This window comes from Camellia sinensis, chromosome 6, assembly GCF_055761805.1.
Source record: "Camellia sinensis isolate YWXY chromosome 6, ASM5576180v1, whole genome shotgun sequence".
NCBI lineage: Eukaryota > Viridiplantae > Streptophyta > Magnoliopsida > Ericales > Theaceae > Camellia > Camellia sinensis.
The window spans coordinates 196762974-196776799 of NC_138966.1; the positions used below are offsets into that span (position 1 = coordinate 196762974).

The window sequence follows — 13826 nt, forward strand, 5'->3', positions numbered from 1 at the left end:
AATCTATTTTTGTCGCGAATACCTTTCACTTTTCCCTACTAAAGTCGCCATTTTTTTATGCCTTTTGGTGACTAAATGTTTTTTTAGTCGCCAATACCTTCCCTGACAATCTTTCCCCGACAAATCCCGCGACCAAAATATTTAGTAGGGAAAATATTTTGGCGACTAAAAACCTTACTTTTGGTGACTAAAAATTTAGTTTCCAAAGTGCAATTTCTTCTTGTGCATTTTGGCTATGTGATGGCAGTCATCGTGTGGTGTTGGGGTATTGATAGTGGCGATAACGATGATAGTGATAGTTGGAACAATAATGATGGTAATAGTAATAGTAATGATGGCAATAACAGGGGAGATGGAGGTGAACTGCATGAAATTGCTCAAGTCTACATTGTGCTCTTGGAGGAAACTAATGAACTCCATGAAATTCTCTTCTGTTGGGCAATAGTGACCACTGCATGGCCATATAGCCTGAAAAATGTAGAGAGAAAAAAAAATCAGCAAATGAAGCATTGGTTGTGATTAGGGCTTTGTTTGAAAAGTTGGGTTGATTTTTTAACTTTTAAATTTTTTGGTTATTCTAAAATTTTGGTTAAAAAATTCGCTTGGGTTGATTTTTTAAAATTTTTTTGACTTTTGTAAAAAAAATGGTAAAATGATTATGGTTTAAATGTGATATTTTTTCTTATTAACTTTTTAACTTATTTTATTTTATTTTTTTGACTAATTTAGTCCAAAAAAAAAAAAAAAAACCAACTTAACCCACATCCCAATCCACACACCTAAAGGTCTCTTTAACTTTTGGATGTCCAATGCCCCAAATGGAAGGGTTAACTTGTCAACAAGTTAATGGCCTTGGTCAAATCAACCTGGAAACATTTAGGTGTTTGGTTTGTGTTTTGAGATAAATTTGAGTTTAGAAATTTTTTTAATTTGTTTGGTTGTATATTTTGAAAATAGTTTTGGAGTTTGGAAATTTGAGATAATTTGATATTTTTTTGTAGTTGAGTAGATATGTGTGAGAGAAAAAGTGATTGAGGAGTGAGGAGAGAAGAGAGAGAAAAAGTGATTGATTGATGTGTAATAGAGGAAGTAATTTTAATTTTTTTTTGAAAAAATTTGTACGCAAACATGTTTTTAGAAATTTTCTTCCAAAAACATGTTTTAAAACACAAACCACACACACCCTTATTGATCACAATTATGGATTTGAACTGGTTTAAACATGTTTTAATTGAGTAAAATTGAACAAGCTTACACTTTCGCATTCTTGTCACATCCAATACAAATGAATGGTATTTACGTCATTGCTTGGTTGCACATTCGTGTGACTTAGGAGTAATTATTTAATGTCGTTGACATAGCAATGTCACAAGCACATCTTCACTTTTAATTTCTATGACTCACATAGGACTTACTTGAAATCAAAGGGTTGAGATAAGTTCATGGCGTGACACTCAATAATTTTTTTTTGACATATATGCCCCTCACATCCAAATACCTGAAGAAGGCCATTATGGGCAACCAATCTCCCAGATTGCAGTTGTGGCACCTCCTGCTAGAATTTGATTAAATTTGATTTCATTCATCAGCAATTGAAAACTCAATCCCAAACAAACCCATCAAATTCATATAGCTAAGACATGTATAGTTATGAAAAAAATTGAGTAAACAGAGTGATAAAGAGAATTTTTTTTTTATAAAAAAAATGAAGTTACTAGAAAAGCCCAAAAAATGGTCTAGATTTTGATCGCAGCCCACTCTTGCCTGACCACCATGAACTCTTTGGTCGTAGCTCTAACCACAGTTGGCACAGTAGCACTGAACAGGTCATCAACCCCAAAAGACGAATCAGATGCAACCACGTGGCCTGCTTTGTCGCTCCGCCATAGCCTCCACTTTCGACCCTTACCACTATTGCCCACATTTCCCTACAAAAAATAAAATAAAATAAAATAAAGGTGAAAACACTTTCTACAAACAAAGAAAACAAGAAAATCAAGCTAATGGGTCAGTGATGGTTGAGAGTATGGGATTACTTGGTGGCTTGATTGGGTCTTCTTGAGACCAATCAGTGATTTCAGCCATTTCCCTAATGCACCCATTGTAGGTAGGTTTTTGTTTGAGGGGAAAACGTTTTCGCTGAGTGATTTTAGAAGGTTTTTGTCAAAGGGGAAAATTATTTTTGCTGAGTGATTTCGAAAGTGTTTTAAAGTGAAAACTACGATGGATGAGAGAGAGAGAGAGAGAGAGAGAGAGAGAGAGAGAGAGAGAGAGAGAGAGGAGGAGGAGGAGGAGGAGGAGGAGGACCTTCGGTGGATTATATGTTAAGTTCCTAATAGGGGAAGGCTTGAATTTTTTAATTCGAATTAAGAAAAGGAAAAACAGGATTAAAAAAAGTGAAAGTGCACCGGTCATAATTTAATTTTTTTAAAGGTAAATTATAAACACACTCTTGAGGTTTATTCAAATTATAAATTACTTTATCTAATTTTAGAAATTATATTATACCTTTAAGGTTTTTAATTTCATAACAAATATGTCTTTTTATTAGCAAATTATCAAGTTAATTAACAATTTTTAATAATGTGAAAATTTTATTTCATTTAATAATTCAGATAATTTTATTATTGTATAGGTGAATAGTTATAAATTTTACTTTTTCTATTAATTTTGTTAAATAAAAAATTCTAATAGGGAAGTATTTGTAATTTTTCAAATTACAGAGGATAATTTGTATTTTAAGCAAAATTTAGAGATTGTATTTGTAATTTATCTTTTTTTTTAAATATTAAAGTACTATTTCTATTTAAATTTTTATTTTATTATGATCTTAAGCTTTTTAAATTTGTGCCCTTATAAATTATTATTTAATAATCAATTGTAAAGTTATACGGTTCGTTTATTTTCAGAAAGAATGAAAGAAATTGATAGTAAGGAGGTTACGTAAAATTATATTTGTTTTGATAATAGTTGTTAGTGTGGAGATTATTAAATTAGTTTTAAATAAAATAATAAAATAAATAAAAATCATGGTTTTTACTTAAGAAAAAATTAAATATTAAGGTTCAAAATGTACTGTCCAAAATGTAGTAAAAAAATAAAAAATTGCACTTGGCCAAACGATTAGGCGGTCGTCCCATAACACCCTAAGCCGAATGGATTATTTTCTAATATCATCTCATCGCCTAAACTATCAATCCGCTCATGTGAAGCCTTCTATAATTTGAATGGATTACAAATCTGGACCGCAAACAAAACAAATTTGATACAAATTTACAGGTATTGGGTTGCTAATGTGCCTCAATTTGAGGCTTATTATGTGTTTATTTTTATAATCTGAATTGCCTATTTTGTAGGGTTCATTGAGTACTTCATGCATATCAAAAATTATATTGATCGGATATTGATAGCTACGTGATCGGATTGCATATTTTTTTAAAAAATATTTCTCGAAAGAAAAACTTTGTTTATTTTTTTTTATGATAAATATAATTTGATCGTATGGTTATCGATATTCGATTAAGATAATTTTTGACATGCTTAAAGTACTCGACGAACCCTACAAAATGACTGTTTGAATCATAAAAATAAATGGGTTTGTTTGGAAAGTGTGTTGGCTTTTTGGCTTTTTGAATTTTTTAGTCTGGGGCTAAAGGGCTTTTTGATTTTTGATTTTGATTTTTTTTTTGTTTTTTTGTGAGGAAAAAATGTAATGATTATGAGTTGGATGTGATATTTTATCTTATTGGGTTATATTTCGTCTTTTTGTGGCTAAAATCGTCCAAACCTAACCCTACCCAACCTAACCCTTCTTCCCAAATGAAGCCAATAAACCTTAAATTAAGATACAACAATTATTGTTATGTCATTGACACAACAGCAACCTCTCATCCAAATTTACTATTCACCACTAGCAATCTGCCCTGGAGAGAGCAAAACAAACGGGCCGTGAAATTAAACCGTCGCCAATATTGATATGTTCCTACTCACTTGCCATGTTGTCATCCACAAACTGCTAGTTGAGGTTTTAAAAATTAAAAATTAATTTGATAAAAATTTTCATGTATTTCTTGTCTTTTCAAGTTTATTTTAAATAAATTAATTTTATTTTTTTTAAAAAGTTAAAAATAAAATTTAAGGCAAATTACATATACCCCCTCGAGTTTTGGCTAAATTACAGATACCTCTCTGAGATTTTGGAAATTACATCCCGCCTCCTGAGGTTTGTTTTTTCATAACAATTTGCTCCCTGAGGTTTATATTTCATAACAAATTACCCCCTAATTTCTTATGCAAATATAGCATTCAGGGGGGAATTCGTAATTTCTCAAACCTCAAGGGGTATCTGTAATTTAGCCAAACCTCGAGGGGTATATGTAATTTGCCCTAAAATTTAAACATTCAATCAATAGGTTTATTGTTTTTCCATCAATAAGGAATAATCCAACAAAAATATTAGACGCCAAATATTTATGTAAAATTCTACCCGAGGTGGATTCCACTGTTATGGAAAGAATATTTGAAACATAATCAATCAATAGTTTGGTTCCGTATGGGAAGAATATTAATCAATCAATAGTTTGGTTTTGTGAAATCCCAAACAAACCAATCGGCTGATTGTCCTTCCATCAGTAGTTTTAAAAAAAATCCCATATGAAACCAAACAAGCCATTTTAATCTTTCCATCATTGATTATGTTTCAAATATATTTAAAAAGTTTTATATAATTTAATAGTTAAGTGTGCATTGAGATATTAAATAGAAAATTCAAGTACAAAGAATCATTAATCGAGGAAGCCAATTACTAAAGTAATTTTACCTTGGATAACTTGAAGTTGGTGTAGATTTTAATAGGATGAAGTATCAATAAATCTTGAAATGTAATCTTGTAAATTGTTTAATCTTTCATTTTTTCTTATAAACCCAAATATCTCATTAAAGTGAAAATTACATAAAAGAGTAGTCACTTACATATTAGAGTTTAATTTTTTAGAGATAAAAGTGGGTTTCTCTAAATGTAAAATTACATATTTAGGCAATCCGTACTATAGAGATTTTAAATTTTTCCTAAATTTGGAACAAATCTTACATTACGCACAATAATGTAACACTCTAATATAACACTTCAATAATGTAATAATTCAATGTAACACTAAAAAATTTCGCTGTGTACTTTTCTCAAACATAATAATGTAACACTCCAAAAAAATTCCTCAGTGTATTTTTCTCAAGCGTAGTACTCCATTATAACACCCAAAAAAAAAAAAAAAACACTAAAAAACTCTTAATGTACTTTAAATAATTGTAATACTCACAATTTGAAATTATACATTTGCCCAAAGGTTACTACGGGATTTTTGTACTCTTTTTAGAATGGTTTAAAGAATCCTACATCATTTTTTTGGAATGTTACATTTGAGAAAAGTACACTAAGAAATTTATTTATGTACATTAGAGTGTTACACTAACGTTGTGTTTAGTTGAGAGATTTAGGAAGGGAAATGGAAAAGGTGTGTGAAACTATAATGAAAGTATATTTTATTCATATTTCACTTAACTTTCCTACTTTGTCCGTAAACAAGCTTCCCACTTGCTACCATGCAACACCAATTAATTAAATACATACCACAATGCTTGACTTATTAGGACTGCGTTTGGTTACTGTTTAAATATTTATCAAATTGTTTGTTTTTTTACTTATTTAGCTAACAATTGAGAAGAAAAAAAATTAACAAGATTAATTTATATTCGACAATTGTTAAAAAAAGTCATTTTTTGAATTTTTGTTTGTATTTAATGCAATTTTTTAGAATTTGTACTAAAGTTTTTATTTTTCACATTCTTCTATCTGAGAGGGATATTAAAAGTTTTAAAAAAAAATCAAATTAGCCAAGACACATTAACTCTTTTTAGCAAAAATTTTATTGTAAAAAAATTTAAAAGTTAAAAAAAAAAAATTACTGTACCAAAAAACAATTGCCAATCCCATAAAAGTATCTTTTAAACTCATTTATAAATTTTTGAAGATATAATTTGTTGTCTCTAGTGACAACCCCTAGGATTCTTTACGATAGATTTTTATGCAATAATCTTTTAATAGTGGTTTAAGAGTGGTTTAAATCCTTAAATCACTCGATTAATTATGTTTTGGAATTTAACCATCCTTAAACTACCATTGCACTAAACATTTTTGCAAAGAATCCTACTCTGTAAATAGTAATGCTATAGACCCCTAAAACATTACTTCTAAATTTATTCACACTAGCATTTGGGTTTTAATTAATTGATTCTTAAGGAAATCAACAATTGACATATAACTAGGGGTGCAACTCGGGCGGGCTCAACCCGAGCAACCCGAGCCCAGCCCGAGTTTTTTTAGGGTTTGGGCAACTATATCTTGTAATCTGGACGGGCTTGGGCAGATTTTTTATGCCCGAATTGCAATTCGGGCCGGGCTTGGGCAGAACCAATGGCCAACCCGAGCAACCCGAACCCGAATTCAATTTAACATATTATATAAATTATATAATATATAATATATAATATATATATAATTTAATAAATTATGTAATATATATAAATTAAGTAAAAGAGTTAGTCTTAATTTTTATTTTTTATTTTTTTTTTGGTTAGTTTTCTATCATTAGATTAGCATCTTTTATGTCTACCCTTAGATCTACCTACAGGTTTCTGAACTCGGACAATTCGGGCAATTCGGGCAATTCGGGCAACCCGAGTTCAAAATACAAAGCTTGGGCCGGGCTTGGGCAACAATGTTCGGGTTCATGGTCGGGCTTGGGCAGTGCCAAATACAATTCGGGTCGGGCTTGGGCAGACCCCCAACCCGACCGAACCCGCCCGAGTTGCACCCCTACATATAACTATCAGTATCATTAAGAATGAAATTAATGGTGATATTTTTAAGGTCTTAAGCATTTTTCAATAACGATAAGATTACATATCTCAAACACCTACAGGTCGAAGATATTTGATGCATTGATAATGCAAGACAATTCTCTAATACTTTTCAAGATTTATTTCTTTGCCATCTCCAACATCCAACCTTAATTTTCACAAATGAGAATTTCAGTGGGTAAGAAAAGTGAAAGTAGAGCTTACTTAAAAGGAAATATAGAACATTTATATAAGAATATTTTGATTTACCAGTAAAAAGAAAGGTTGTGAGCTCTGAGTATTAAACCAGACATTATAATATAAGTGTAGGTTGTGCCCATAACGATGGTGTGGATCAATCTATCAAACATGAGAAGCAAAAACGTCAAGTACTCCCTAATGAACTTTACTCATAAATTAGTCGAGTTAAATAAGGCTAAACATGTCTAAACATTGAGTTTGATCTCAAACAACAATTATTCTGTGCCAGTTTGTAACAATACTACAAATATATTCTTATTCTTAATTTTTGCGGGAACATTTGGATCAATGTGGTTCTCACAAAAATTAAGAATCCAAATATATATGTGTCATTACCACATCAATACCATTAGTGATACTGAATAATTGCTCAATCTCAAGTGACTAAAGAAGGGAAAATAACCCAACGGTGGTGTTCAGGAAAAAAATTTTCAAAAAAGTGGTAAACATTATAAATATTTAATAATTAAAATGATAAATTTTTTATTAATTTGTAATAATTTTTGAAAATTAGCACTAAATGGGACTCACCCCTTGTGAGAGGGTTGTATCCCATTCTGTGTTAGTTTCTATATTTCTAACATTACTGAAATTTCATGCTCTAGCCAAATGTTTAATAAAAAAAATGTAAATTTTTTTAATTAAATGTTAATTTTAAAATAATGAAATTAAAATATATGATTCTATAAAATGGGAGAAGTGACCTATACCGACCATATTAGGTCCCAAGCGGTGGGTATACAAAATGCTGACTTAGGTTTTGTTTGCCAATTTCTAAATAAATTGTTTTTATTTGGTTTAGCTAAATAAGTTTTTTTTTTTTTTTCATATTTGCTTAGTTTTGTTTTTTCAAAAATATTTTTTGAATTTTTGAGTTTGTTTTTGTACTTTTTTAATATTTTAACTAAATTTTTACATGCATCTAACCTAGATACACTTAAAAAATAAATATTTTGTGAAAAATATAAAAAATATATATACAAAAATATATTGAATTTTTATTTTTTTTATTTAGTCATTTTTGAAAAGATTTTTGGACTAATAGTTTACTTTTTAAGTATAGGTACATTAAGTAAATTTTTTTTAAAAAATAATTACTTAAAATATTAAAAAAGTCTACTAAAATTAAAAATAAAAAAATAAAAAATCTCACTTAAAATAAAATCTCAAAACCAAACAGATTTGAGAATCTTGGTTGATTTGTACACTCTCGTGGTTAGCCTTGCAAGTGATGTGTGGATTGAGAGGGCAAGTTTCTGAAATTTTTTAAGGTAGGCCATGTTAGGTCGAGACCTAAATCCACTAACCTAGATGAAACAATGTGAACCAACTCAAAGCTAATTTCGACTTATGATTTAGGCTAGTTTGTTTCGAGAAATATATGAAAAGAATAAATAAATAAAAAAATGTGATTGTAGTAGTGATGGTGGCTACAGTGGTAGAAGTGGTCGTAGTGGTAGCGTCTATAGTGTTAGACACGGGTGATTATTCAATACTCCCAGAGTATGGATACGTGGTGCTCCATAAGATTTTGATTGGTGGAGAGACACAAGGGCCCACGATTTATGATAGAGATGGGGGGACAACATGGTGCTAACTAATTGGTAATTAGTTTAGAGTATGGACACGTGGTACTCCGGAAGTATTGAATAATTTCCCGTTAGACACAGTGATGGTAGTGATAGATTTAGTTGAAAAAAATTTAAAAACAAAAAAAATTTCCTTGCAAATAAATTCATTTTTTTGTTCGCCGTTTGTTTCCCTACTCAATCTTTCCACAGTTGTCTCATCTTTCTCAGTGACCATTGCAGCTGCTTAGGCTTTGTTTGGCGATGGATTTTTTTAACTAAATAGTCACAAAAAGATAAAGTAGATTAAAAATCTAATAAAATAAAATGTTATATCTAAATCATAATTATTTCACTTTTTTTTCTCATAAAAGTCAAAAAAACTAAACTAAATAAACTTTTTAACCGAATCTAAAATAACTAAAAAGTTAAAAAACCAACTAAAAACCTAATTGCCAAACGGCAACTAAGTCATATGACTAAAGGAAAAACTTCCACCAACATGACCGTTAGTCCGCTTACATTATTATAACTGTTAATGTTATAAGGTCATTTTGAAGATAAATTATAATCTTCTTGCCTCATGAAACCTACCTAATAGTTTTATTTTTTATTTTTTTTGATAATCAAGTATTCAGATCAGTATGTTTTTAGGACGCACACTTCGACTAATCTCAGAATCCTTAGCCGATCGACCAGGCAACAAGTAGTGACCCTTGAGAAAACTAACTGGGAGTGAGAATCGAATTCAAAATGTCCATAATTTACGACTTGCCTTTAAAAATTTTCTCTCCCAACCAGTTGGGCTACACTTCCATATTCTAGATTCGTACACATTAAATTTTGGACCCACTTTGTTAATGGTTGGTGTCACCTTGACTTTTGTTATGTGAGCTACGAAGTCAGATCATCACCCATGGGCCATGGTTCACCATTGAGCTGCATAAATGCATGTTGACCCAATTGCTCACTCTAAAAAATCAAGCCTTTACATGAACATAAACTAAAGAACTTATTGTAATAATGTGTTGGGCAAATTATACAAATAGTTTCTATAGTTTGGGTCTTGTGTCATTTTATTCCCTGACTTTTCAATTGTGACACATTTGACCCTGAATTTTGAATCTTGTTCCAAATAAAGACAATTGAATATATAATTAGATTTTTCAAGGGTAAAATTGTCAATTTGATAAAATATAAACTAATTTGACAAAAATAAATGTCAAAAAAATATTTTTGAATTTTTAAAAATTATTTCTACCTACTAAAAATAAAATTATGTAAAATTGATAAATCTTTTAGACATTTATTTATTTTTTTTACAAAATTAATTTTTATTATGTGTTTGGATGATGATCATATAAAATTAATTTTAAAAAATTAATCATGTAATTTTTATTAATTTTACATAATTTTATCATTGGTGGATAAAAATAATTTTTAAAAAATTAAAAAAAAAAATTTGACATTTATTTTTATCAAATTAGTTTATATTTTATCAAATTGACGATTTTACCCTTGAAAAATCTAATAATATTTTCAATTGTCCTTATTTGGAACAAGATTCAAAATTCATGGTCAAATGTGTCACAATTGAAAAGTCAGGGACCAAAGTGACACAAGTCCCAAACTATAGGGGTTATTAGTGTAATTAACCCTAATGTGTTTCTTACTATTCCAACAGCACAATTACTTATTCATATTGAAAAAATAATAATAATAAAATTTAAACTTTTATTATTATTATTATTGTCAGCTATGAAGTATGGGTACTTTGAAAAAAATATGATACCCGTACCAGATACTTACCGGTATATGATACCTCTTATAGTACTTCTGCATACGTACTGGATACACGAAACACGTACCCAAATTTTTTCTTCTCAATTTTTAACGTACCTAGATGTACTTAGTATATATCCAAACCGTATCGTAACTCAATTGAAACAATATTTTTTTCTATTACAGAGATAAAACTCATTTAGCTAGATTTCTTTTTTATTTTTTGTTTTATGCGTAGTATGATTTTAAAATAAAATTATGGTTTGTAAGTTATTTAATATATTGACATTTAATTTTGATTAATATATTTACTTTTGGCATTAAATGTTAATTGTAGGTTGGACCTTAACAAATTAAAATATTTAATTAATTTTTACGTTATTCTAAACTAAAAATAAATATTTTTTTACAAGCGTCCCGAGCCGTACCCCTACCTTATTTTTTTTGAATTTTACTGTATTGACATACCTGTATCGTACTAGTACCAATACTCATTCATACCCATGCTTCATAAATTGTTAGGATATTAAACTATGAGTAGCATACCCTTCCACCTCTTATTGTCATTTTATATGAGAATGAGATCATTCATCTCAACGACCATCTTCAATGGTTACTCAAATCTTCTATTAAATTTGAATTTGATAAAAAATGAGTTCTTTTCCTACTCTAACGATTGCATAAATAGGTATCAAATTGAGAATTTCACTTTTCTTTCATCAAACTGAAGATAATGTGCCTTTTATCAAATTACTGTTCATTACCGTTGCCGGATGTCCCGCCAGATGTTCTCTTACATGACTATAGCAATGTGACATGATAATATATATATATATTTTCATGTGTTTGTTTGGCGATGAAGTACTGGAATATGTATCACCGATTTGAAATTTTGTATTTAAATACAAAAGAGGCTTCTGGATTAACACTTCTTTCAAAACTCTATATTCACTTTTAATCCATAAGCTTTTCAAACATACATAGCTTGATAGATATGCATATAAGGGTGTAACTTGATTCGGCTCAATCTAATTCAATTCGATTTTTTTTAAGATTTTAGTAATATATTTTTGAATTGAGTGCGGATTTGAGGAGAAATTATAATGTTTGAATTAAATTTGAGATAAACAGAGAAACTGAGCAATCTGAACGACTTAAAATCTTCATTAAATGATGTTAAAATTATCTAAATCGTTAGATCATCTCACTAATTAGAATAAAGGTTGAGACCCCCTTTGGGGGTCACCCCCTTGACACCTTTTAGTTTTGATTGGTCAACTTTTCCTTTTTTTTTTCTTTTCACCCAATCCCCAACCTCCATGTGTGTGAGGAGGTTGTGGGGGTGGGTGTTTTAAGGGGTCTAAATCAATGCCCCACTAATTATTATACACCCAAGTAATACAATACAATACAATACAAAATTCTAACATTTTATTTTCTCTCACATAAATGACAAAGATTATCGGAATAATGCATTGGTACCTGAATTCTCATCTCTCTTTCATTATAAAAATAATTTTGTTTTGATTAGTTTTAAGGAATTTATTTATTTATTTATTTTTCTGTAAACACCTATTTTTTGCAAAAAGAATTCTAAACAAGTGTTAATGAGACACAAGGAATAAGAGGCTTATTGAAATCAAAACACTTTTTATTTAGCTGAATTCAAAATATTATTTTTTAAACATTTTTTAACTATTTCCAAGACAATTTGCCACAAAGACATTCATTAGCATTTGCCTTTTCAAAAATAACAATTATTTTCGTGCAAAATAAAAATGATTGTCAAACTTTTCATTGCTTGTATTTCTTAAAACATGAAAAGCAAAAATAAAACAAAACAAAAACAAAACCAAAAACGACTTTTTTTATCTTTTCCTTTTCCCTTCTTTTTTTGGTTGGTAAAGAGCGAAATCATTGCCATCTTGAAAAGACAATAATAATACATTAATAGAACATCATGTTAGTAACATCACCTTAATTGTGATGTGAAACTAGTACTACATGACAGCACTCCCTAAACAGTCTTCATGGTGCTAAGCTCCTCCATTAGAATTTGGTGTCCACTATGATAGGTCTCTAGTTTGCTTCCAAACAAACTGATATCATCTGCAACTGCAAGCTCTATAAGTTTAGGGTTTACTTTTTTTTTGAAGCACTTGTTGAATCACTACACGCGGTAGTTTAAGGTCCATATGCTTATAACTGAAGCACTGGTTGAATCAGGGCTTCCCCCGTAGTTAAGCTCCACGAAGAAACCCGCTCCTTCGCCCCTAGCTAGTCTTCCCGGATTAACACAAATGCACTTCGCTTGCTCTTCTCCGTCATTTTTATCCCCAATTGACAACACCTGTCCGCATAGAAGATGAAGAGTTAAATTTCATTCATACAATCCAATCTGCTCTAAGCTAGATAAGAAAGAAAACTGGTTTGCAAACAGAATTTATGTACAAAAAAGTCCACTAGAATGGCGTGTCAATGGCAGTTTTGAAATAACAAGTCACTTTCATGAGTCTTTTGATTTGAAATGAATGAATATCATTTTGACACATCATTTTGTATAACTATTCTATTTCGTATATCCATCATTACTTTGATATAACTAGAACTATCATTTACCTTCACGAAATGAGCCAAGTCAGAGGATAGGATTAGGATATCTAGATTACAAGGGATCTGAAGAGCCTCTGGAGCGAGAGAAAAATCCACGGGAGTATCTTCCATTGGTGGGTATAGAGGATAGAAGCTGTTTTCAAAAAGTAACCGTCTTTTCAATTGTTTAAACTTCTTTAATATCAAATACAGAAATTTCCATTAAGAGAATAATAAAAACATGCCTGTGCTGGCTAAGTAGATGATTTGCAAGTCCATTCATGCGCTGCTTGGATCCCCCAGATGGATTCCGTGAGATCTCCTCTCTGCTAAGTTGTTTGAGAACATCTACAGTGCAGCAACCTACCTTGATCTGAAAACCCAAAATGTGATTGAAAACTAATTAGAGACTTGTACAATGTGTTTTAACTCAAAATGCTTCAAACCATTGTTTTAGAATTTAAAATAATAAGATTAAACATATTCCCCTGGGAGAACCTTAACTAGATTCTTTCTAATTCCATGTTGCTCTTCCAAATTGTATTCATCTCAAGTTTAGGGCATTCTGCTAATTAGTGTGTTTTTACTCCAAAAGTACGGTTTCAAGCTTTTTTGTGGTGCATGAGATTGATATAATGCAAAAAAATTTCATCTCATCAATGCATTTTGAAGAATTCGGAGGAGCACACACAAACATGAAATTAATGTCTACAAGTACGAACAATCATA

At 30.2% G+C, this 13826-nt stretch overlaps 1 long non-coding RNA gene across 1 annotated transcript; it reads right to left on the reverse strand.

The window, feature by feature from the left end:
- Positions 1–12422: 12422 nt before the first annotated feature.
- On the reverse strand, positions 12423–13255 carry LOC145792176 (uncharacterized). The gene is made up of 2 exons (XR_014331448.1): positions 13125–13255; positions 12423–12855 (listed from the first exon to the last, which is right to left on the reverse strand). It is a non-coding gene; the product is annotated as an uncharacterized LOC145792176 (long non-coding RNA).
- Positions 13256–13826: the final 571 nt, after the last annotated feature.